The sequence below is a fragment of the Engystomops pustulosus genome, chromosome 3 (assembly GCF_040894005.1).
Source record: "Engystomops pustulosus chromosome 3, aEngPut4.maternal, whole genome shotgun sequence".
NCBI lineage: Eukaryota > Metazoa > Chordata > Amphibia > Anura > Leptodactylidae > Engystomops > Engystomops pustulosus.
Genome location: NC_092413.1, coordinates 108892763 through 108920178, shown reverse-complemented (window position 1 = coordinate 108920178; position 27416 = coordinate 108892763). Strand labels below are relative to the sequence as shown.

Sequence of the window (27416 nt, the reverse complement as noted above, 5' to 3'; positions counted from 1 at the left end):
TAATGTATTTGGCCACCTTTAATAAAAAGGACACAAAACCATTCTATATATAAGAGATTTCAATAGGGAAGAGAACACATCCTTACAAATTCATGATATCTGTTAAGGGTCAGGAAGTAAGAATTCTCCTTACATAGGCCGCCTTGTAGGAGTGTGGAGACTTATAGCCATTGATGCCTCACTTCTGGGAAAACATGCAAAAGTTTTCAAGGATGGGATTAAAAAAACACGCCTCTTTTAGCTACCTTGTAAGGCAGCTCCCTTGGCATCAAGCATGACATTCAGGAAGCCTCATGACATGATGCAGGATTAAAACTAAACCAGTATATCCATTCCAGGAGGAACAGATTCCCAACTGTAGGCAGCACTGTTTCAACCTGGTTGGGTGTCTTCACTAACCAGGTAACTTATTTGCATGTTTTCAAAGGATCTCCTAGTGGAGTGTTAATGGCTATAAGTCTCCTCACACCTACAAGGGGGTCTTAATTGGCAGTCTCCATAAGCAGAAGTCTTACTTCTCAACTCTAGTCACAAGCCTCTCACTCAGCCAAACCAGTTCCCTACACTGTACTGAAGAGACCCAACCAGGTCAAAACAGTGCTGTCTACAGTTGGGAATCTGTTCCTTCTGGAATAGATATACTAGTTTGGTTTTAATTCCGCATCATATCATAAGGCTTCCTGAAGGTCATGCTTGATGTCAAGGGAGCTGCCCTACAAGGTAGCTAAAAGAGGAGTGGTTTTCCTTCTCTCATCCTACAAAACCTATTTGCATTTTTTCTGGGTATAGACTTACAGGTAACTTAAGATAAATAAATCTCAAAAATGTATACAATATCTATTTTTCATCACAAGATCAAATGTATATACTTCACATTTCATAACATCTTAGAGGTTTTCTTAATGCTATATACACACAACACACAAATTGTGCTAGCTCACAGCCTATATAGAGGTCTATTGTGCAAGGTCATGCCCTGTACTACAAATTATGGAGCGGCTGCTAAGCTTCCATCTCCACCCAGCCGAAACAGAATGCATATATTGCTAAGGATATGTTCCCACAACAGGATTTCATGTGATTTTGGAGAAGATTCTACACTTCAACTTGTGTAAAAACTGCATGTATGTAAATGGAATTTCCACAGCGCTGTCAACACGCATAGGAAAATTTCAGTGCAGATAACTGATGAAGATATCAGAGATTTGTAACGGTGCGAAAATACATGTTGGAAAATATAAGCATAGACTTAAGGTTTGTATAAAGAGAAAGATCTTCAGTTAAAACTGCACATAATCTCCAGAGAAGACATTCTCTTGCCCACTGCTATAGTCAGTAAATGTCACAGCCTTATTGTCTGTGGGGATTGTCACATTTCATTATATTTGTCCTTTGTATTACAATTCAGGTCACTTGAAGCAGGCTTGCCACATATTGAAGGCGCTCTACATTTTATAAATGACTATATTCTTGTCCATAGCCCCCAGGAAGCAGCTCATGATGAAGGGATTTAACTTCTGAATGACATAAAGCAATGTTAGCTTAGTAAAAGAATAACCGTGTAAATAGTGTGCGTTACTCTTCTTATACAGGCGATCCCCGACTTAAGGACACCCGACTCACAGATGACTCCTAGTTACAAACGGACCTCTCTGCCCACTGTGACCTCTGGTTAAGGTTTTGTGGACACTTTACTTTAGTCCCAGGCTGCAATGATCAGCTGTAAGGTCTCTGTAATGTAGCTTTATCGCTAATCCTTGTTCCCATGACATGACAAAGTTTAGACAAATTGTCACTGGGACAAAAAACATTTTTGTCTGAATTCACAATCATACAATTTAACTTACGTTAAGTATGAACCGATGGGACCTGCTTGTATAGGATTTTTATAACACGTTGTTATTTAATGTTCAGATACAAACATGACACTAAATGTCTACCAAATGTGTCTGTGTCTGCTATTATAAAAGCTTAGATCACAATTACACACTATTGGGTTAATAAGCCCGATGCCTTCAGATATCTAGTAGCTGCTCTTAGACATGGACCCAGAGAAAGTTTGTCTTCCTGGGTGAAACCCTAAACTCCTGATACATGGCAACTGATCTGGTGTAGAACTGCAAAAGACTTCCTATAAAGAAAATCAATCTAAGATTTGATGCTGTGGTAGCATAGCCCTTATTTACTGCAAAAACTGTTCCCCTCTATGTCAGATGTAAGATGGAGATGTGGGGTTACCTTGGACCAGATCTTCTGGTCTGGCTCCCTGTTAGAATCGTTTTGGAGGATGGTACAGAGAGTGATTCAATCTCTTACTGATGTGAACACAATGGTCTATGAGGTAAGATTGAGGTTAGACTGGTGGCCTTCTGCGGGGGTTTATTTAATTGCATTTTCTTGTACAAATCTAAATTCACAGAAATGTCGCTGACTGAGGCCTCGTAATGTGTAGAATGGAGAATGTGAAGCAGCTGAATAGTGAACGGTCAATACATGTGGCAGGACTGTGTTTCTTCCGTTTTCAACATGGGTGATTTGTATCAGCAGGGTCACCTTCAAATACATCTCACATTTGTGAATTTTATCTAAGAAGCCTCTGTCACAGGTTTACGTCAGAGTCAATTCTCTTATGCTATATTCTCTTGAGACTGCACATTGAAATGATCTCTTTATGTCTCTTTATCATCATTTACCATCTCTAAACAATAGGGGTGGTGTTAGCAAGTCTGTTTAGTAAAGGCTCTGATTACTCAATAGTGAACGATAGGTCACATGACAGGTCAAAGAACGTAGACGCAATATTCTTTTGAGAGCTGGATAAGGCAGAAGCTTTAATAAATGTTCACATGCAACCATTTTGGAATGGATTTCTACAATGACCTATGCTAAAATGGCTGTTTTGCCTACCATAATCCACTGGAGCAAATTTACTGATCCCATCTAGTATTGCAGATAGTGTAGAGCAGAGAAGCTGAAGATGGACCATAGGACTCACATCAAGGTAAGTATTTTTACAGTTTCAGCAGAAACTGGCACATTTTGAATCCTAAAAATTTTTTTCCTTTTTTCATTAACTCATTTGCTTATCATAATAAATTCCCCATGTTGCAGGCCATCCATTTCCAGCTTCATTGTCATAGCATTTTGTGACATTTACGATCACATTAGTAAAATGTTTGACTTCAGGTTCCCCGCTCATTTCCAAAACAAAAAGGACTCGATGGACATTCTAGGAAACTTCTATTACTGTAAGCCCGATATTGTATTCTAAGCAAGTGTCCACTTAATTAAAAACTTGCAATGGTTTACTCTGAAACAACAATAATCCACTACCCTCCCGGTAAAGGTTAGCAGTCTGAATGCCCAGATGCTAGGAATTCCATTAAGCACTCCCACAAATCTTTCATATGACTGGAGTAGTAGGGATGTTGCCTCCATTTGGCATGTAGTTAAGAGAAACCTCACTAGGATCAAACCAGCAATCAAATGTTCACGTTTTGATGATCAATTGCTCATCCAAATGTCTGTCCTATAAAATGTCTCTTGGTGATTTTGGCACTGCACTTGTGTTCCAGAATAGAAATCTATCCAACTCCGACCTTGCATAGATTTTTGGTAAATTATAGTAAATTTGACTGGTCAGGGCATCCCCACTCTTGTCTGACTTCTATATTCTATAAAAATTAACTCCTTTAAACCTATGCCAAAATGAAGTTTAAAGAGATTACATACAGTACAACAGTGTGTAAAGTTTAGACTTCTATTTAGAGTCCTCACACAAAAAAGTCTGCTCACACACAAATGACCATTACAAAAATTATTTTGAAAGGGAAAGCAATTGTTTTCTTACAAGACTGATCATTTGTACATTGATATATGAATGGATGTGAGAAACTAGATTTTGTCTTTTCTATTCTTTACAATACCTAGTATAGTGTTTCACCTACATCTGGATCTTTTCTATACCTAGAACAATGGAATCTAGACTAAATAAACATTTGAAATTACGTGACTCGTGAACATGTGTTTACAAAGTAAAGCAGAACAAGTGAAGAGGTCATGGCATTCTGTGTAAGCATCAAAGCTATGGACAATTGTTGTCATGCTTCAGTGCTCTGCCACTGGGATCTCCAGGCTGATCTGGATGTAAGGTATGGAGCAGAACTCATAGACAGATCCATTCCATAAAGGCCAGATGTTGCAGTGCTAGCAGGGCTAGCAACCATAAGAAAGCTGTCGAAAACATGGCCGTGCTTAGCAATGAGCAATCACACTCTAAATACTATCCAAGCATCACAACTGCTTAAGCAAAACTAATCTAATAAAACCAAGAAGTGAGCATTAGTGAAATGACTTCTCCTGTCAGGTCACAAGACATTCAATCCACATATTAGTCAAGCATGGCTAGGTTCACCAGCATCTTTTATACTGTTACACAGAGAAAAGATGGAATCTAAAAGGGTGATAACACATGTGAAAACCAACCAGAATCCAGAGAAGACGTGATTATTAGCAGTGACTAGTATCCTTCTCATCGTAATATATAATATCGGATAAGGATCAATCAGTTTAGTTAATGTAATATAGTTAACCCATTAAAAACCTGGTCTGTTTGAGCCTCTTTGTTTCTCTATCCTTGTATTCCAAGATTTAGAATGTTTTTTATTCTTCTGTTGACATATGGGAGGTTTTTTTTTTGCAGAATATTGTATATTTTTACAATGGCACTTCAACGGTAAATCTAACATATTTAATAACATTTACTTACAATAATATAATAAAAATAATCATTATGTAGCGCCATCAAATTCCATAGCGCTTAATTTTGCTTAAGGTGGAGGGAATAAATGAACAATTCACCCCTCTGTTTCGTAAGGTGGGCTATTTGGACCACAGGACGTCCGTTTTATTGGCCACTTACTGTGTTGTCCCTAGGTCCAAAAAGCAACTGAAAAATGTCTGACAGTAAATAAATACTAGTTTCAGCAGTCACATGCTAAGTTCATACTGCTATAGGCAGAGAGAAGCCCTCAATTTCATGATGTTCCCCTGTAAAAAAAGGTTAAAAAACTCCAACTGCCCAATTATTTGTTGATTCTAGGTCATGTGTGTCAAGCAATGAGCTTAGTGGTTATGAATCTGCTTTAACTCTGGCAAAGACTACAAAACAAAGCTCTTTCCTATAATGATTTAGGAGGGATTTTGGTCCTTTCTTTAGTGCAGATTTTTTTTTCCAGAAAAGCTTACATGGTATGTCAGTTATTTATGAAAGGAATGATTCCTTAATCATTTCACCAGAAATTGTATAATAAAAATAGTTCTAAGAGAATTCAACTTTACATATAACTGACATTAAGGAAAGACACACACAAAATAGCAAAATCTAAAACAACAAAAATACTAGAGAATTTAAAATACTTAATGCACTAACCCAAGAGAAGGATTTGGAAATATTTAACATTCTTTAAGGCCTTTTCCAAGCATCTGACATAAGCTAATTTCTTGATATTTCGCCATGGTCGAAGACTTGCATCTAATATGTAGGACATTACAGAATTCAATGAAAATCTCTTATAAATTGCTGTAGCCTTAGGTTAGGAAAGTAAACATCAGCTTAGATTTCTTTGGTCTGGGTTCCAAATATAGCATATGCTATAAACTAGTAGTGGTCTAAATGCAGGTGAAATTATCCTTTAGAGGTCACATTAAAGTTTATTTTCAATGTCTGTAATAGTTGCCATTCTATCATGGAGCATCGGAGAGGAATACAATCTTGTATGAAAAAGGCATGACTTTGGTATAACTGGAAACTTTTAGGAGCATTTCTTTGAGCTCAAGTAACCCGGGATCCACAAAAAAATCCCATACTGATAAAGTTTATGTAGCTACACATCTTAAGTACAAGATCTGAGAGCTGGTGGCATTAAGAGAAGTTTCAAACAAGGCTGGGTATGCAACTTGCTGAATGTATGTGGTATATGTACCTTTCACATTATAATATAAAAACCCACTTTAGTTCAACACCATCAACTAAAACATGTACAACTGTAGGCTGCAAAAACCACAAATTCTAAAGTCATATATCACAAAGTACAACAATAACCACATCCTACAAAAATACCTATAACACCTCAATATTGCATTGAATATATGCCCATTGCCAATAAATAACTAACATATGATAGATGACTAATGCTTCAAAATGACAAAACATATTCAAGGATTGAAATTCCAATCATAAACAGAATTGTTTTATGCCCGACAAAGGTCATATAATGCAGGGAACTGATTGATTTGTTTGACAGATCTCTTAAATACAGAATACAGTTTGCATGTCGTAAGATTGTGTCCTTTTTAATTGCAGTAAAGTCTAACACAGGGTACAAATGCTATTCATTTCTACAGAGTGGGAGCTTGAATTCTCAGTTGTTTCTTTCAACCACAAATGTCTGCAAAGCCAATGCTCATTGGATGCATGATATGAACTTAGAGTGCCCATGCTCCGACAGCAATTTCTAAAAAGCGGCCCATACAGCGACAGCCATTCCCAATGCTGACCGTATACATTAATCACGGAGTTAAATGGATTTAGCAGACCATCTCATATGTATGGGGTCATCTATCTTTTTACCCAATTATAGATTCCAGGAGAGATAAGGATGTTAATCAGTTAGAGTTGGTGTCTGAGTGTGAAGTCGGTGTTGGCATAGTAAGTTTGGCAATCTCGCTTACTCAGCATACTATAATATGCTCAGCATTTGGAGCATATTTAAAATGATTTTGTCTGTGGAAAACTCACTGCTCAGTCCTAGGTTGGACTAGAAGTGGCGAGGTGGACAATCACTTGCCTCTGAAGTCATATCTGCAGAAACAGTGATAACGCACCGTTCCTGCATATGTGACTCCTGTGGACAGAGACTTAAAGTTATAGTGGCTGAACCAATAAAACAGAGTGTTAAAAGTAGTTAAGTGTGCCTTCTTTTTATTTCCTATCTCCTCCCCAGGAACCAGTGGTATTCCTGTTAGGTCTGAAAACCATTAATCCCAAAGCCAATTGAAGTTGCCAGAAAAAAATCACCAAAACAGTCAAGGATCTCCTTTTTTGGGCCAAGCAAAAATAAAACTATACTTGGTGTCGGTCTACTATGTTCTTTAACAGCTTGGAGAACAGAATGTCTATATGTGCGGACAAAGTGTTTCCATCATAGACTGTACTACATATCTCATGTCTTGGGTTTGAAAGATTTCCCAAAACCATTCATTTAGAAAGCCAAGAGAAAAAATAATGTATGAAATTTTTTTTAATCAATATTCACTGCCCACGACATTCAGAATATATAAGCCTAAGTAGTTCGTTTTTAGGAGATCTACTTTACCGGGCCCATTACATGAGGGGTTTAGGCTATAATGTGCACACATTCATTTATGTCCATTGAGGCACTGTCAGCAAATCGATGCAGGCTCACATCAACATTCAATGTAAAAAATGGTTCATGCGGTTACTAAAATCCTGGGAAAAAGAATGCTTCTAGGAAGCTAGAGATGGCTGTGCAGATCATTTGTCAAGATCTGACTGCAGTCAAGTAACCGCAGCCATTTTGAAATGGTATCGAGCATTTCAGAATATCGATGCTATCAGTAAATGACACTATTCTCTAGTCAGCATTTTACTTTCATTCTATATGTATAATTTAAGCAAAGGTTTTAGTTTACTTCAAGATTATTGATTCCGAAAAGAATTCCAGAACTGAATCTATAAAGGTTCTCTTGTTTAAAAAAGTAAATTAAGAAAATCTACTCATATGTTTCTCGGATAGTCCTCTATGCCAGCTCTCCCATATGTAGCACTGGCACCTTGGTCAATGCTGCTTCTTGGGGTAAAGCCACCCTTTGCCCCTTTTTTACTACATTTGCGCCACATGTATTACTGACATGTGGCACAATTCTGCACCAAGAACAAAGTGCACCAAAAAACAATGGTACAGACTTCCAGAGCAGTGAAGGGGTTGCCAGATTCTTGAAGAGACAGCTTTTAGACACTTTCATGACTAGTACAAGGACATGGCTTAATGGAAATATTATTTTGGCATACTCGTGGGCGTCTTTCACGATAGACGCTTACAGTGTGCATCTGATATATGCCGAGGTGCAGGCCTTGTCATATATTAGTCCCATGGTTTGCTATGATTGACTTCAGCTGCAGACAAGAGTCTGTTTTATTGAGCTTACAAACAAGCTTGTGTGAATAAACCCCTAACCATCATTGGAGACAAGGCAAAGTATAAGATTCCTTCTGAATCCCAATGCCAACAGGCATAACAAGCTTTTCCAAATTCACTGTTCTAGAGTGTCAGAAATTGTGTTCCACCAATAAATATTTGGGTATTAGTATGGTGCTATTCTGACTTTTTTATGATTAATTCAACGTAAGCTTTCTTTCTTTACATAAACTGTAGCTTTGTTGAGATCCAAGTTCTTTTGCTGTAACAGAACTCATGAAAACAGTCCAAACTCAGGTGGATTAATTTTCCCTTTTACCTAAGGAACACTGCTGCCTGTGTTTTCATAGGCCACATTCACATGACTGTATGGGGGACGTATGTACAGCCTCAAGCTTGCTGCGATTAATATGTTCCCCACAGACGGCAATAGCCGCACGGAGCGGTACGGAATACACGTGTGGCACCGTACAGCTCCATACACGGGAAAAAGATAGGACATGTCCTATCTTTCCCAGTGTGTACGGCCTGTATGCCTTGCATGGCACCTCCTCCTCTCCATGGCACCAGATGTATGCCCGCACAGCTACAGCCCGGCAGGCATAAAATCGTCTAAATTTGTGAATGATTGTGAGGTTCTGAGAAAGTAAAAGAAATGGACACACGTAGATGAAACATGTAGATGTAAGAGCCATGGATGTTCCTGGTATTATTTAGTCAGTTGAATACTGGACCACAAATGTAAAAACAGCTAGGCTTGCCAAAGGAACGCTCAGGATGGTTTATTGTTACAAAGAAAAAGGATCTGTGTGTTCAAGCCTTTTAGCTGTGAAGGGAGGAAATTCACCCAACAGGGGAGCAACATTTTAGGCAGGCGTTCAAGTTCAAAAATGAATATGAATGGGAGATGCATAGCATTTATATCACTTCTATTTTTTGATGACTTTATTTGGAAAATTGCCTGCCTGTAACAGATAAATGAAGTAGGAAATTAGGGAACATAGACATAGATAATGCCAGGTACATGGCAGATTTTCACACATTAAATACTAATATAAGCCTTAGTGTTAAATATTAATATTCAACTTGCAAAACTGTAGTTCTGTAGTTTATTTAAAATAACATTCATTAATTGTACATAATCCAAGCCCTGATGCATGTATACATTTGCAAGGCTTTGCTAGCCCTATTAACTCCATTCTCAGTTTGACTCCTAAGCTCAAAAATTCTCTGGCATAGAAACCTAACAAAGCAAGACATTGGGGCATATTTACTTAATCGGTCCTGTCGGGATCCCCGATCTGGGCGGTCCAACAAAGATGAAGTCCAACGCGATTCACATAGCTCGTGCGCCCAAGTTCCTGTATCTGTCACTTCCCCGCCGAGGTCCGTCGGAGTTCACCTTCTTCCCGGTGCATGTAAGTGCATGTCTTGCGACACACTTTGAAATGTTAAATCCTGCGCGTAGTCCGAATCCATCGGGTTATCTGACGGCCCGCCCCCCGATTTGTGTTGTGTGCAAGCCGGCGCCGATGCGCCAAAATCCGATCGCGTGCGATGCGCGATATGGCGCAGATTGGAAATCGCTGGAATAGCCAACCAAAGTGCGGCCGCAGGACCCTTAGTAAATGAGCCCCATTGTCCTTAGATCATTTAATGTAGGATGTTTATTCTTCTTGTCAATAAAGTCAAAACAGCCAATATAGCCAAAAAAATCCAACAGAGTGACATAGACGTTGAGAATGTAATCACGCATAGAATAAAGTATACAGTATAATAATGGTAAAGCCACATGATAGTACAAACTATTCTCTCACAAGCAATTTTCTAATTTATATCAATTAATAATAAATAATAAAAGACCTTCTACTCTCTTCATTGAACACTGAGGTAGAGTAAGCCTGCTCATCAGGAAATATCCTATGGAGTCTACTGGTTTCAGGTTTTAGTTTCAAAATTTGTCATGATGAATTAATGCAGGAGAGACTCCTGACAGAAACTAGAATTGAACAATAGCAGGGCTGGCACCACATACACCACAAACCAAAAATAACAAACCTGATATGAAGACCCATACCCAAAGTATGCAATCTGTTTACCATATATACCGTATTTCTTCGGACTATAAGGCGCACCAGATTATAAGGCGCACCATCAATAAATGCCTGTAAAACGTATGGCTATATACTACAGGGGGCTGTCTGGCTATATACTACTGGGGCTGGCTGGCTATATACTACTGAGGGCTGTCTGGGTATATACTACTGGGGTATGGCTGGCTATATACTACAAAGGACTGGCTGGCTATATACTAAAGGGGGCTGGCTATATACTACTGGGGTCTGGCTGGCTATATACTACAGGGGGCTGTATAGCTATATACTACTGAGGGCTGGCTGGCTATATACTACTGGGGGCTGGCTAGCTATATACTTGGAGGCTGTGACCAATGCATTTCCCACCCCCTACTTATACTCGACTCAATAGGTTTTCCCAGTTTTGGGTTGTAAAATTAGGGGGCTCGGTTTATACTCGGGTTGGCTTATACTCGAGTATATACGGTAAAATATAACATAACAAACACACAGCCAGAAGATAAAAACACTTAAAAAGGATACATACTGTACAAAACGAAGGAGGTGGAGATCTCTATGCTTTACTTTTATTGGTAATTTTCTATATATGGCTGTGTTGCTTTTGAGAATACTTTGTCAGATTTATTTTATTACTATTTAAGAGAGGGTTAAATAGAGGGTTACATGAATATTTTACTTGTGCATATACAGCTCATTATTATATTCTATGGTACCGTATGTACCTATTTGTATATTAATAAAGACTGTATTTTTTTTAGTTTTTATAACACATATCATTGGGATTTTGACCTGTTGTTAGATTGAATTCCATTACAATGTGAAAGTTTCATACTAATACTACTTTTGGGGACTATATGCTCATGTGAGCCATTTCATGCACATGATAATCTAGAACTTGATATGGTCAAAGGTTTTCTTCTACAATTGACTTCCTTTATGAGGAGGATATTTTTGTTAGATAAAACATTACTTCTTTGTAACCTACAAAACAACATGTGTTCAACATGTTCAAGAAAAATTCTAAACAGGTCACTATAGTAGGGGGAACACCTAAATCCTAAAATCTAATTGCAGATCTGGTGGTGACCTTGTTGTCACAAGTTTGTTGCTATACAGGGCCTACCTGCTACTGTGTGGACATAGGGGCACATTTATTAATGATGAGGCATACTCCATGTGCAGAGTGTGCCAGATTATTTAAGACTGGTGCACAGTTTCCAATAATCTAGCGCACCCTGCACACGCCAATTGCACTTAAATGGTTTTCCCATGAATTTTAATCCCCTAGTGATGTTTACAGAATTAAGATAATTTTAAACCCATACTTTGCAATTTTTGTCTGTTTTGTTGCTGTTTTGGTCCTTTCACTGGTTAGTATATGAATCCAGAGTGTGGGCGGGGACTCTCTAAGCAGACACTTCCTCTGTGCTATGAGATGCTGTGTGATGACAATGTGCTTAGATTATCAGAGTACATGGTTTATCTACTCTTTTATTTAAATTATGAACATTCTACTAGCATCTGACACATAGAAAATGAGAGATGAGACAGATTAGAGATGAGGGATCCATGAGATGGATATAAAACACAATGACACTCTCAACTGTACTCCTCACCTAATCAATAAAACGCAAAGTCATCCCTGTCATAAAGAATACTGTGAAATGCAGTATTTTTGTTAATATAAACAAGAGAATGTGTTATTTTGTTATCTTATTATTATTATTTTTATATTATCTTGTTATTTCAGAATCTTGTCTTTGTGGGAATACCCCTTTAAACTGGGTGCACCATTTTTTTTAGTGCACCCAAAACTGGCGCAGACACATCATGAATACATGTGCAAGCAGTTTGCACATGTATTCATGTGCAAATGCTCCTGAAAGCTTGCACTCCAGTTTTCTAAATGTGCCCCAGAAGTAAATCTCAGAAGTAAAAGAAAACATCACTAATCAAGTCCATGTGATAAGGAACTTAGATTAACACCTTTTTTTAGAATTTATGAATAAACGTAACTTCATCATAATGGCTAAGTTAGGGCCAGTTCAAATATCTGTCGTGTCTTTGGTTATTTCCTCCACTTATTTTGATCCAAAAGCAGGAGTGGCCATACACATCAGGTGTAAGTCCCCACAGAGATAAGGTAAAATGGAAAGACTTGCGGCTGTTCTGTGTGTTCAACCACTTCTGGTTTTGGCTCATGATAACTGAGGACCTAATAGAGATTAGAACTGGCCCTAAGTTTTTAGTTGTATAAGTGAAGATTATTTATAGAAAAGTAAAGCTTAGACAGCACTGCTTAATAACTCTGGGTTTCCAATGGCCAAAACACATAAGTTCATCACAAGGAGACATGGGATTTCAGGGGTTGTGCTCTATTCATTAAAGTAGAATCCAATAAGACTTGCAATATTGAAGATTAAGCGACAAGAAAAACTAAGTAAATAATACATTTTACATTTTCTGTTTTGGAATGTTAAGCAGCTTGTTCCTGATCATTAGTTGCTTAATCGCAATTAACACACACTGCTGCAAAGCTGAGACATTTTAGTGTCCTTACCGGACAGGGTCAGGAAGTAAGAGTTTTCCTTACAGACTTTGTCAATTAAGGCCGCTTTGAAAGCTCATAGCTATTGATGCTCCACTATGGGATTCTGTGAAATATGCAAATACATTTTCCAGGATTTGACAAGGGAAACAATGCTTCTCTTTGCTACCTTGAAAGGCTGCCCCCTTAACATCAAGCATGACTTTCAAGAAGCCAGACCAGTATATCTATGTCCTTACAGGACATACATATTTGGAAATAGTCACACTTACATTATAAGGCCTTATGCACATGGCCGGATAGGGGGATGTGACCTAGCTAAATAATCTGCAGCCAGATAACAGGACCTATTGAGGTCTATGGCACCTGGTCAAGGTGCGGTGAGGAGAGGGGAGGAGTGAGGAGCACTTTCCTGTCTTCTGCATCCGTCTGTGTGCTATGCCTAGGTTTCCGACACAGACGTGTGCATGTAGCCTTGTGCATAAACATTGATAATAAAATCATATTTTTATACTATAAGTGTTTTATCTTGAAATATTCTTGTTTTTACAAATGTCCACAATAATGCTTATTGTAGGCTAACACTTCCTTATTTGGGGACATTAAAATAAGTATAGCCCTATTGTAGTGCTAGACAAGGTAAAGTTAGGATTAAAACAGGTGTACACATGCATCTAGCCAGGCATTCCCCATGCTCCATTACTCTGACGGAGCAACAAGGGGTCCAACGGAGGTACCCCTATAATACAATATGCAAGACAAAGTACTCCACCCTACAAGTAACGTTTCTAGGGAGTGATAGCACCATTTTTCTTTCTTTTTAGATTCTAACAAAATTCAAGACAATACTGTCATGTAAAATAGGAAGTGTTCAGCTGCACAGTAACCACAGCACCACAGACTGCTAAGGAGGTTGTTTTACATAGCTTTAGCATATAGACCTTTGCATCCCTTAAAGGGCTGCCGCTTTCATCTGTGTGAAGCTGACGGAGATTGCCAAGGATGGCGCGCAGCAATCTCCGCCACCAGCAATGTCCAAAAGTAAGCTCACAGCTGTCTCTGTGAGTGATGCGCAACAATGGCACCACGGTGCCGCACAGGCCCCTACCGCCGAGCTGTATGCAGCATGCTTTTTTTGGAGCAGCACTGCATGCAGACTGACACATGATTCCCCCTTAGTACCTAACACTGGATTACTGAACTAGTTGCCTGCCAAGTCCAAGCCAATCAGTGTTAGGTTTACTATATCACAGATCACTCTGTGAGAGGAGGTGAGACTAGTGGTCTGCTAGGCTAGTAGCTAGGTTAACACCGCTGACACTGTGCCAGCAGCTAGGCTAACATGTAAGTAGGATAACGTTTACAATATTAATGATAGTTTAGAATAATAATGTGTACCACTGTCTGTGCTGAAATTTGGTCTCCACCAAATTTTGCGCCTCTACCTACCTTAATCCGGCCCTGGTGCTGGGGTAAAAGCTGGTGACAAATTTTCTTTAATCTGGCAATTTCAATGACACAGTAAACAACTAACATATTTTTGATTTGGTGGCACAATGGTCTTTTATATAAATTTTACAGATGATTTCCTTGGATGTTCTCTGTGCATAAGACATTAAATCAGTCAGGCCTTGAGGCGCAAAATGCAAGTCATTAAAAATTATCTTCATCTGTGAATAAAGATTACAAGAGCGCGTGTGTTTATGACCTAAAGATGATACAACTTAGGAACGATCACAAGACCTTAGAGAAGCTGCTGGATTCTGTTGGCAGAGAGATTATTTGGCAATGGTCTATTTAGAAATGTTAATACAGGAGAATCATGAAATAAAATGAAATCAAACTAAGAATGTGAAGTTATTCTATTAATTTTTAATCGATAAAATTGTTTTGTACAGAATATCTAAGAAATGCATGAAAAGCAATTCCCTAAGACAAGAGCAATTATTGGAAATAGCAGTAATCTGCTGCAGGGAAGTTCCCATTTCCCATATTAGCCCTGAGCAGGAGTTATCAACAGGAAGCAGCCTATATTCTCACTGCAATGCACACACACAGAGGCTGTAATGATTTCCAGCCACTTCTAAAGGAACAGCGGCAATATACAGGGCAAGGGAATTGCTGATAGTACGGTTCACATCGAGATTCTTTAAAGCAGCTAAAAACCGAAAGAAACCTTCCAAGCTTGAAGATATTTCAGACATCCATAATAAACTTCGAAAAGGAAATTTCACATGACGTAAACATATACTAAGTGGGAGTGAAATGAAGACCTTGGTTTACCTCCCGCTGTTGTGACTTCTGTATCACTGCAGGAATCACATCTTCTCATTTTTCATCTCTTCTTCTTTTTAGCATATTGTGACAATGAAATTAGATCTACTTCCCTATCAATATAAAAGCAAGAACTGTGGCCAGGAATAAGTATCACTTCTACTCTCTCTTCGATTTAAGAAATAATATAGGACATACTGAAGCTCATTTACTAAGGGTCCATGCAGGAAATTGGCTGCATGATCTTAGTGAATAGCGGCAGCTCCGAATCCTCGTCGGACAACGTACCTCGGGGATCGTGATGGGACGGGTAAGTAAATGAGCCCCACTGTGATGGAGTTGAATATTTTAGGGAGAATTCCAGACAAATCTGTCACATTTTTTATGCTAACTGCAGGACAAATGGGGAGGAGCCTGACTCAAAGACAATGCTCATACCTCTACCTCCCAGGCCCTGCACTGAGAATAATTCAGCAGATCAACCTTGGCTTGAGTGTTTTACAATAACACATATATATATATATATATATATATATATATATATATATATATATATATATATCCTATTTCTATAAAGTTTCTGAGTGTTCTTCCCAGCTGTTCTATCTTAGGTCTCGTAAATGGGGTTTAGATGGTGGTCAACAATTTCCAAGGATAGAAGTTTTCTCAAGAAAAAAATACATGCCCTAACCATAGCCACCCCATTTTCAGCTGTACTGTTATCTGAGTTTTTATAAAATCCCACATAAGACAATGCAGCTGACAACTTCCTGCTCCGACGCAGTAACTCTGAATGGAGACAGAGTTGACATCAGGACATATAGTCCTGGGACAACAAGACAAGAACCAAAATCCTGGACTGAAACAGGGAGGTATGTTTAAACCACTGATATGAATTGATGGAGAAATCTGTTAAGGGGGATTTGCAAAGTAGCAAATGAACAGGGAGTTCTTAATGGGGTTTTCCATAAGGGAACAGGGGAAGAGAAAAATCCTGCTCTAGCTCTCAGTTCCCATTTTTCTACAGTTGTAGGCCTGCACCTGACAAGTAGTTCCAGGTAGTGACAAGACCTGTTTTATCCAATGAGTTGCCTCTTGGGACCAGGGCAAAACAAAAGCAAGTGATGTCCCCTGGTAATCAGAAGTGATGTCCTGTGTCCCCCTGGATGAACCTCAAATCAGATGCAGACCCAGAACCAGAAGTACCGGAGCAACGAAGGCACTAGGAGCTGAAGTGGGGTAAGTATTTCCAAAATGAGGGTCTTACTTACAGTATGCATTTGTTAGTACCTCCCAAAAATGCTTTAAAGGAAATCTACAATTTGATTTTATGCATTATGAACAAAACATACCTTGAGAATGCTGAAGCTACACTGATGCAGCAACATATCTTGTTTAATCCCTGAACGGAGTGGGTTTGCTAAAAAGACAACTATAAATTTGTGATAATGAGGCTCTGTTGCTCCTTTGACTGCCTCGGCACTTCTCCTCACCCTAATTATACACTTCTTCATCCTTGTCCTGCCCAGCATAAGCTGAGAATACTTCACTGTGATGTCCCTGACAGGCAGAAGTAATCAATCGCTGCACCACCCTCAGCTCCAGTCAACCACCTTAGGCTGATTAGGTTGATCTGGACAGTTTAGGCAGCTCTTTTATGCACGGAAGAAGTCTGCACCCAGCTTTCCCACAGTCCTGAATTTTATGATTGATTTTTTAGCAAAACCACTCAGATCTGGGATTGAACAAGATATGTTTTAGCATCAGTGTTGCTGCAGAATTCTCAAGCTATGTTTCGTTTACAAAGCATAAAAACAAATTGTAGATTTCCTTTAAGGAAGGGCAAAGAGCAAACTGGCAATAGCGTACAGTGTGTCTGTGTGTACACATGTAATATATATATATATACATACTCCTTTATGGATAGTAAATGACAGAAGCCATTTCCACAGTATATGTCTATACACAGGCCTTTCTCTCTGGAACAATTTTAACGTCTCCACGTGTGGTGCTGCTGTCAGGACGACTTCCTCTGGTATTTCTGCCTCTTAAATAAACACCGCAGACCTGGTTGCTAAACCTGAAGCAAAATAAGCCACCTGTCTTTCTGGAGAAATTTTCTGACAGGCTGCCAAAAGCAATATGGACGGCATTCCTGTAGTACTGTGAAGCAGTGCCGCTGTACTACAAGCATCTTCTAGTGTGTGATACTATTACAACAGTGACTGGGTGAGAAGATGTGCAGAGCACATGGCCCTGAGCTGAGACAGGTCACATGTAGGATGATTTGGTCAGGCACAGTACATATTACACTACTGTAAAAGCTAGAAGAAGCACAATATTTCCTGCATGGCTGTCTTCTCTAAGGAACCAGACCGGAGCTTTCTCATCAGAAATCTATAGCTCCACTGAAGCAATAATGCTATTTTTACTTTATTTAATTCAAGGGGTTGTCTGACAGGCAAATGTAGCAATATTAAAAAAAATATTAGTATATTGATATTCTTCAAATGTGCTTGGTTCATTGTGTTGTAACCAACACTTATATAGATTTGTTCTGCTATTGGGGGGATGGAATTGCAGGAAGTGAGTGCAGAGTATTTTTAACTAGGTTGCGGGTCTCAATGTCAAAGCATGTGTTCTCCAGTTGGAAAAGCCTACCCCATAACCGAGTGATATAGGACTTGATAATTTTAGCAGTATGATAAAGTAAATAATACATATGTAGAGCTACAGGACCTGTCATTACTGCACAAACACCTACACAATATACACAGGCTACTATTTAGGCTCTAATCCCATCATATTAGGAGCCAGAGAATCTCCCATCATAAATCACTGATGAAAATCTGCAATATGTACTATTCCACTGCCATACACAGGAATATGACACCCACATTTTTATAGGTTTTTTTTTATCTTTGTAGTGTAATCGACTAATTGCTATAGCAAGATATAATAGTCCAATGAAGGCAAAAAAGGAACCTATATGAATCGAGCCCTATCTGGGGTATGTGTCAGGATTTGGTAGGATTCTGTTGATGTGAACAGAGCCACAGTCTCCACACTACTGCGTACATAAAATACCCGACAGGCTGTTAGATACTAACAACAGCCATACAAATTTGTACCTGATCCAATGCTCCTCCAGTTCTGTCTCAACCTGAGGATGACAATCACTGGCTGAATCAGTGACTTATGAAGGTCAGTGCACTTGCACATCTTGGTATTTCATGAGTACCAGTAACTAAAAACTAGTAGTAACCAGCCAGCAATACAATAAGAATATAGAACAGAACATAATACAATGATGATGTCACATTTATGACGAGTGTGAATATACTGTCCACCTTACACTTAAATGTGGCCTGTCTGCATAACAGTACATCCAAATACGCACTTGTAAACATACACCAATGGCTTCTCATTTCTGTACATTGAATCCTGCAATTGGCTCATATATGTCAGTAGTGATACAAGAAAATGGCTACTGGCTGTTTAGTCAGTAATGGTGCACTGGAGCAAGTAAATCCATACACAATGGCAACGAACAACATCACAACAGTATGAACCTAATGTTTCCGTAGAGAATTCCTGTTTGCCAACATACACCACCACAGAATAGTCAAGGAAATCCCACAAGATGCTTTGTCAAAGCCAATATGTCAGACATCTAACAACACAAGGTGTAAAATAAAGCACACAAATACATTATCTTTAGGAAACAATAGTAGCAGTACAATGTAGTGTAATGTAAGGAGTTCACAGTGCCTTTAAACATGGTACTGCCATAGGTCCCAATCTTTGGGATCTCAGGCCCCTAGTGTGCCCATACACAGCTGTATATGCTGTTATTATAAAAAGGAAGCCAGAGCTTCCAGGGTTTGGTTTCAGTAGGCCAGCAGCTGCACACAAGCCTATGATAACTATGGATAATGCCTCTGTATATTATATGGATTGCTGCTAAGAGAATCCTCCACCATATCATAGCATACTATGGAATAAGGGTACAGAATATCATCACCCTGCAATGTCATTTTAATGAGGGTACAACCCCATTCAGTGCAATGCCCACACACATTTCATTATTTCAAGTGCCAAAAAATGGAAATCTCTGTAGTCAACTCTCTCTTTTTAGAACAAGCCAAGTTTTGGCTTTTAAGAAGGAAAGGACGCTTCCGCCTAGTGCTGCCTCTCAATGGTAATGGCCTGCTGGCACCTAGTAAGAATTGGCTCCAGGTACATAGTATTCACACTTAATACAAGTTTTTTTTCCTTTATAGCTGCCTAAAACATTCAAAAATCAATGTACACATTTTCTACTGGTCGAGAATATGTTTTCATATATCAGAGTTGTACTTACAGGGTATAAAATACTGAAGGCGTGTATAATAACCTGAAGATGACAATTATAGGGATTGTCTTAACATGACAACTCTTTTAGTGAAGAATGTTGTGGGTCTACATTCTACAAACTCCAGACATCATTGCCAGGTAAAGTTTTGTCAGACCTAAGATTATCTCTATAAGCTACTGGGCAGCAGGTGAACATAGTACAGCTATGTTGAGTGTTCTGATCCCTTATATGGCGTACACCAGACTAGATCTCATAGGTAATCTTCTGATGAAGAGACATTTGTCAGACTTCACACATAACAAAATTGCATCATGTGATGCTGTTTCCCCCTGTTTTCGGAGGGTTGTTCATAGAATGACAGCCTCTTGTGGCCATATGATAATAACATCCTATACCAGTGATGGCAAACCTTTTAGATGCCGAGTGCCAAAACTACGACCGAAACCCAAATATCTTTAGCAAACAGTAACTTATTACTCCCTGCTCTGTCACAGGTTTAAATTGTATAGGCACCTGAGGACACCAATACAGTAGAAATAAGGAGAAGAAGTTTCGGATTATCATTGTAGCTTCCTTCTAGGGTTCTGGGCTGCCTGGGACTGCAGAAGGCCTTGAGTCCTGTCTGGCGACCTCTGCATTGGGGTGATGGCGCAGGTGCCCACAGAAAGGGCTCCGAGTGCCACCTCTGGCACCCGTGCCAAAGGTTCGCCATCACTGTCCTATACCATCCTAGATCAAAAACATCCTACAAAAGTGCTAGCAAGAGACAAGTGGCTGCATTCAGGCTTGGAGGGCAACCCCACCTTCACCTCCTCTATAAGATTGTAATATATGGGTAGATAATGTGGCTTTTCTTTTTTTAGCTAGCTTCCTACGAGATCAGCTATTCCTCCTGAATAAATTGACAGCTAGGTTTTACTAGTTGGGGTTGTGTTTACATTTTGACATTGTAAGGCTCAGTTTGATCACACCAAGGAGTTAATAAATAATTTAGTCACATATTTTAGGGAAATTGCATAATAGAGATGATCTTGAATTGGGAAATGGGAAAATGAAATTATTTTACTGAAAACAGCCATCTCCGGGTTAGTGTAGGTCCTCTTCAAAAATAACAGGAAGATATATCATCTACATCTTTACAGAAGGTAACTATGGAACCATGAAAAAAGACTGGAAATTGCTACTAGATGAGCATTAAATGTGTTTATTATATGAAGTAAGATGTAATGGGGACTCTGACACAGAACATGAATCTCATCTGCATAAATTATCCAGACAACTGATTACAACGACAACTACCTAACCTGCTACTCATCATCTTCATCATCAGTTCAATGAAGCTCTGCTTTGGAGCCACAAGAATATACTACTTACATATTACTATATCTGTCTGCAGGATACAGGCTGCCACAAAGAGTGCCTGTCCTCTGCTGATCACCTGCCAATTCCTTTATTCATTTGTAAGAGGAATAACAAAGGGACGGTATAACACAGAAAGTATTTAGAAGTGTTATTTCATGAACAATACTAGTATTTACTAAAATAGACAGATACAGGGAGGCGGTAGGTCTCTTTAATAAAGATTTACTAAAATATTATACTCTGTGGGTTTATAGTGTCAATATCCTCGCAAAACAGATCTTGTGTTCACGGATGACCCTACATTCTTACTCCTTATTGTCAGGAGAACCCCTCTAAATACAATGTAGTAGCAAACCCGTGATCTTTAAGAATCTAAATCAATGTGTTTAACAAGTAAATTTGATATGGGTGTGGAAAGGACCAAAGGAGTCGAGGGGAAAAAGTAATGCTGGAAACACTGCTTATCTGGGGGAGGAAGGATGTGGGAGTTGATGAGTTGAAAACAAGCAGGAAAACACAAGGTCTCAATAGGCTGTTACACTCTACCATGTCTTGTAAGTTTTGTTTCCCCTACATTGTTATTCACAGTGATAACTGGCACCAATTTCAACCACACACACTATTGCTTCACTATCAATCTGCACCGCAGTCAAACTATGACTTAAATAGAAGTACAGATTACAATTAAAGGGCATTAAATAGAACATCCAGCTTTCCTAGGCACCAGTACACATGGCATATTGTTAGTAATATGGGAGTGTGTATATACCAGGGTGACAACCCAGCTTTCTTAGGAACCAGTACACATGGCATATTGTTAGAAATATGGGACTGTGTATATACCAGGGTGACAACCCATCTTTCCTAGGGACCAGTACAGATGGCAGATTGTTAGCAATATGGGAGCGTGTATATACCGGGGTGACAACCCATCTTTCCTAAGAACCAGTACACATGGCATATTGTTAGTAATATGGTAGTGTGTATATACCAGGGTGACAACCCAGCTTTCTTAGGAACCAGTACACATGGCATATTGTTAGAAATATGGGAGTGTGTGCATACCAGGGTAGCAACCCAGCTTTCCTAGGAACCAGTACACATGGCATATTGCTAGTAATATGGTAGTGTGTACATACCAGGGTGACAACCCAGCTTTCCTAGGAACCAGTACACATGGCATATTGCTAGTAATATGGTAGTGTGTACATACCAGGGTGACAACCCAGCTTTCCTAGGAACCAGTACACATGGCATATTGTTAGAAATATGGGAGTGTGTGTATACCAGGGTAACAACCCAGCTTTCCTAGGAACCAGTACACATGGCATATTGCTAGTAATATGGGAGTGTGTATATACCAGGGTGACAACTCAGCTTTCCTAGGCACCAGTACACATGGCATATTGCTAGTAATATGGGAGTGTGTATATACCAGGGTGACAACCCAGCTTTCCTAGGCACCAGTACACATGGCATATTGCTAGTAATATGGGAGTGTGTATATACCAGGGTGACAACTCAGCTTTCCTAGGCACCAGTACACATGGCATATTGCTAGTAATATGGGAGTGTGTATATACCAGGGTGACAACCCAGCTTTCCTAGGCACCAGTACACATGGCATATTGTTAGTAATATGGGAGCGTGTATATACCAGGGTGACAACCCAGCTTTCCTAGGAACCAGTACACATGGCATATTGCTAGTAATATGGCAGTTTGTATATACCAGGGTGACAACCCTTGCGTTGAGCTGGAACACTTCTCACCCAGCCTTGTGCTGTTGTTTTGACATCCTACAGGGAGAGCAGGATTTTGTAGATAAAGCACATTCTCCCACAACCACCACAGAGGGAAGACACTGAAGAGCAATGGAAGCAATTTCCATGAAAACTCCCTCAGCATCAGACTGCAGATGGGCAATGGCAGGGAAGGGGTGATACATAATAAAGAATGAGCCAACACAACAAATCCTTGTGTAATATCCCACTGTTACGAGCAGTGAAATGAATGAGGGTTTTGTCTGCCACCCAGATAGAACTGGCAGCTATGTCTTCTTATTCCTGAATGAAACCTCAGGCCTATATGTGTGTGCGAGCTATGGCCATGGAGCAATGGTGCGGCATAACATATGCCATACACTCAGTCCGCATGCTTTAAAATACTGCAACGTGATGCCAGCCCAGAAATGCCAATGTGCCAGCTACTAGGCTTCTACACCAGGTGCCATGTTTAGCATATCCAATGATCGTATTACAGCTCTCCCAGCATACACTACTATGAGCAATGACAAATGCTCCCATTCACAAGCCATGCATGTATCAGACAATGCCTGCTGGGCCCCAGTGTACACGCCATGCCCCTGAGTGGACACTGTGATGGGGTGTCCTCGGCCATGGCCATGTCTATGTGCCCTGCTATTGTATCTGTACACAAAGGGAGAAGGGAACAATAAGACAATCACGTCCCGAGCACAACACCAGGGAATGTGTCAAAGATGGATGCTGCTAATGTGTACCTGCAGTAGACGCTCCGGCTCCGCATTCACATCATCATCATCATCGTCGTGTGCTGCAGCAGCTGCGGCTGAGGGGCGCTCTTCTCTGAGCTGTGGGCACACCCGGAGCGGAGCAGGGAGAAGCCCGGCTTGTCGTGCGGCGGAGCAGTGTCTGACAGCAGCTCCCTCCTCCTCCTCCTCCTCAGTGTCTGTGTGTGTGACCAAGAGAGGGGGCTGCAGAGGCGCAGGGGGGCTGGAGGGAATCCCTGGATCACTGCTCCTCAATCCCACTACTACACCAGGATGACAAAAGCTCCAGATCCCCTCACTTGTTTTTTTCCCTCTTGCTGCTTTCCCAAGGCTCTGAGTGTGATGGGCACTGAACCAACCCCAGGCTGTTCAGCCCACTGCTAGGGAGGGTCTTCCTCATCCTTTGCTTCCCATTACTCCTCCTCTACTACTCGCTGGAGACCACCACACTCCCCCTGGATGTACAGTGTAATTCTATCTGGCAGGGATGTGACATGGCAGAGATGGCATTGCTGGGGAGCAGGGCAGTGTTTAGTTCATCTGGTCAGCAGGGACAATGTCATATAATGGCCCCCCACCTCCTCATCTTCCTCCCAGGCTCAGACATACAGCCATATAGATAGATGCAGCAGTAGGCACACTGTACAGTATGTAAAAAAGATGAATCTGGTTCATAGGAGCAATGAATGGAATAATATAATTTACTCCATCGTCCTTAGAGTGGTGTTTGATTCAAAACAGAAACACCCTGAACACAGTTTACACCCCAGAATCACAGCTGGGTGACACCGCTGTAAGGGAGAACACTGTATATTGTAGCAAGGGAGGACACTATATACATTGATAAGGGTCTGCCATACTTATTCAGAAGCAGGTTGTGTAGCTGTGTTGTGGCAGCTGTGTTCCACAGTGACTGTGTAAGTAGTAGCGACTCGTGCTATTTTTATGTTATTATTTATTTATAGACCACCATTAATGCCATTATGCTGTACATTCAGTAAGGGTACATACATACGCGGTATGCCCGCACGGTATGACCCCCTCCTCCCTCCATAGAAAACAGCGGCACATGGCATGCTCTATCGTTTTGCCGTGTGTGGCACCGTATGCCCGCCGTGCTGCTATTGCCGTCTATGGGGACGTACATGCAGCCGCATGTACGGCCATGTGAATGAGCCCTAAGGGGTTCACATACATTACATTAAGACATAAATAAATGCAAGTACAAAATACAGAACACATTGATCAGGAGACAAGTGGGAGGAGGACCCTGCGCGTGAGTGCTCACAATCTATATGGGGGGAAAGGAAAGGAGACGTGAGGTGAGGGAGTAGAGCAGTGCAGTTATTGTGCGTTGTAAACGATCCTGAACAGGTAGGTTTTCAGGATACGTTTGAAGGTTTGGAAAGTGGGGGACAGTGTGACACATTTGGGTAGAGAGTTCCAGAGTTTGCACGGTAGAAGTCCTGGATGCGGTTGTGAGAAGAGCAGATGGTAATAGAGTAAAGCTGAAAGTCCTCTGAGGAACGGATTATGTGTGGGGCGGTATTGCCTGATGAGTTCAGAGATATATGGAGGGGACATGTTGTGGATGGCTTTGTAGGTCATGGTTAGTATTTTAAATTGAATTTGCTGTGCAAGCAGTGGAGAGAGACTGGCAGAAAGGAGAGGAAGAGGAGAATCGAAGATACAGGTATATTAGCAGTGCTATGCAGTGTCCATTACAATCCCAGCCAAAGGAAAAGTGGTATAAAACTACAAATTCTTGTATGCTTAAAATGATATTATGGCCATTCTATAGACAGGTGTCAGGATTTGTGATGTGTGAATCCACTGGACCACCGCGGGGGTTGGTACTAGCCGACACCTGGGACCGGAGTCTAAGTGGCACCTGGTCTTCACCAGAGCCCGCGCAAAGGGTGTTGGACTTGCTGCAGCCAGGTACCACCAGGTCATTTGACAGTTGCGACTAGCCTGCAGTGGCAGCCGAGGTCGAAGTACCTTAGCGGAAGACAGTCACGTGGTCTGGTCCAGGCACAAGGTCAGGACAGGCGGCAGAGTCTAATCAGGGGTCAGCAACGGGAGGTCAAAGCAGATGGGAACGGGAACAAAGGCACACAGGACACAGGAACTCAGGAGCAGGAACATAGGATACACAGGAACGCTGGAGACACAGGAACACAGGATAATCGCTAGGGAGCTTTGAGGCACAAAGATCCGGCAAGGGTCACAGGAAGGGGCAGGAATTTATGTTTGAAGGTGGCAGGTTAGTGCCAATTATTGGCGGGAGCCACAGTGACTGCCGCTGGTGCCAGGAGAGGTGAGTTCAGCCGTGCAGGCGCTCCGGGGGCACACAGAGACACAGGGGTGCGCCCGCGATCCGAGACAGGGATCGCAGGAGTACCCGTGACAACTAAGGGCTAAGACACCCATGCTTATGCTGGGTTATAAGGTTATGTGCGCAAAGATGCTCCGGTATAGCATCTCAAATATTTTCCCCACAACAGACGTTGAAAGAAATTAACCACTTGAAAAAACAAAAATAAACTAGAAATAATGCTCGGGAAAGAGGTTCTGTGTTCCAGAGATGAACATGCTTTGGTCCAAAATGTGCATGTCAACTAAAGCAAGAGATGAAGATGCTAACTGAAGCAGGTAAGAGTGTTATTATCCACAGTGAAACGAGTATTGCATCGACGTGGGCTGATAGGCTACTCTGCCAGGAAGAAGCCATTACTCTGAATGAAACATACAAAAGCCAAATTAATGTTTACAAATGCATACAGGGAAGAAAACCTTATTTTTTGTAGACATGTTCTGTGGTCTGAAGAAACTATAAAACACAATGGTGGCAGCATCATGTTGTGGGGTTGTTTTGCTGCAGAAGGGACTTGTGCATTTCACAAAATACATAGATGGCATCATGGAGAAAGAACATTATGTGGCAATACTGAAGCAACATCTCAAGAAATCAGGCAAGAAGTTAAAGCTTGGGCGCAAATGTGTCTCTAAAATGGAAAAGGACCCAAAGCATACTGCCAAACTGGTTACAAAATGGCTTAAAGATTACATAATCAATGTTTTGGAGTGGCCATCATAAAGTCCTGATCTCAATCATATGGAAAATTTATGGGCAAAGCTGAAAAGACAGGTGCGATCAAGGCGGCCTATAAACATGGCTTAGTTACACCAGTTCTGTCAGGAGGAATGGGCTCAAATTCGTACCAACTATTGTTAGAGGCTTGTGGAAAGGTATCCAAGATAGGTGACCCAATTCATACAGTTAAAGGAAAATGGTACCAAATACTAATGAAATATATGTATACTTTTGCAGTAGTTAAACTTTTGAAAGTAGTAAAAAAGCCTTAAAAATGCTCTCCCATTATTCAGGCATTTGGCAAATATAAATATAATTGATCTTAAACGTGAAAAGTTTATTCAGATTACATGTCAGATAGTGAGAACAACATGCATCGGTGTTTCTTTATCTAGTGTATGTAAACTTGGTGAGCCTGCGTAACTCACCCAGAGGATAATGCCAGGAGAACTTAGGCAAATTGCAGCTGTAGCCTCTGCTTGGAAAGGCAACAGTTAAATTAATGTAAGCAGTGGCGGAACTACCGCTGTAGCAGCCGTAGTGCTTCAGGGGCCCGGGTGGCGGCACAATCATAATGTCTGCAGACTGCGCTGTATTTCCACGGTGTTGAGCACGGTGAAACCTGGAGGAGCCGAGCCGCCAATTTGGTTGGACCTGGATTATAGCTACAGGGAAGAAGACATCACTGGGTAAGTATACAAGTTTATTATTAAGGGGAGACCACTGCTGGGACATGTCACAATCACAATAACCCTTTAAAGGACACCTGTCATCAGGTCTGTGTCATTTGTCCTGTCACCTCTACCTGTTGGAGCAGCTCACAAGGATCCCATCCCAGCCTTTATCTAGTCACTGCATACACTAATCATTATAAAATCATGTATTCTTTATTATGTAAATGAGTCTGGTCACATGGTCAGAGGCAGTAATGTCA

At 40.6% G+C, this 27416-nt stretch overlaps 1 protein-coding gene across 3 annotated transcripts in view; it reads right to left on the bottom strand.

The window, feature by feature from the left end:
* FYN (FYN proto-oncogene, Src family tyrosine kinase) overlaps positions 1-23762 on the bottom strand; it is a 101586-nt gene extending 77824 nt beyond the window's left edge. The window contains exon 1 of one of the 3 annotated variants that reach the window (XM_072141768.1): positions 23377-23762. The gene's annotated coding sequence lies outside the window, so the exon portion shown is untranslated. The remainder of the gene's footprint in view (positions 1-23376) is intronic. The other 2 variants (XM_072141767.1, XM_072141765.1) reach the window with 2 other exon arrangements.
* Positions 23763-27416: the final 3654 nt, after the last annotated feature.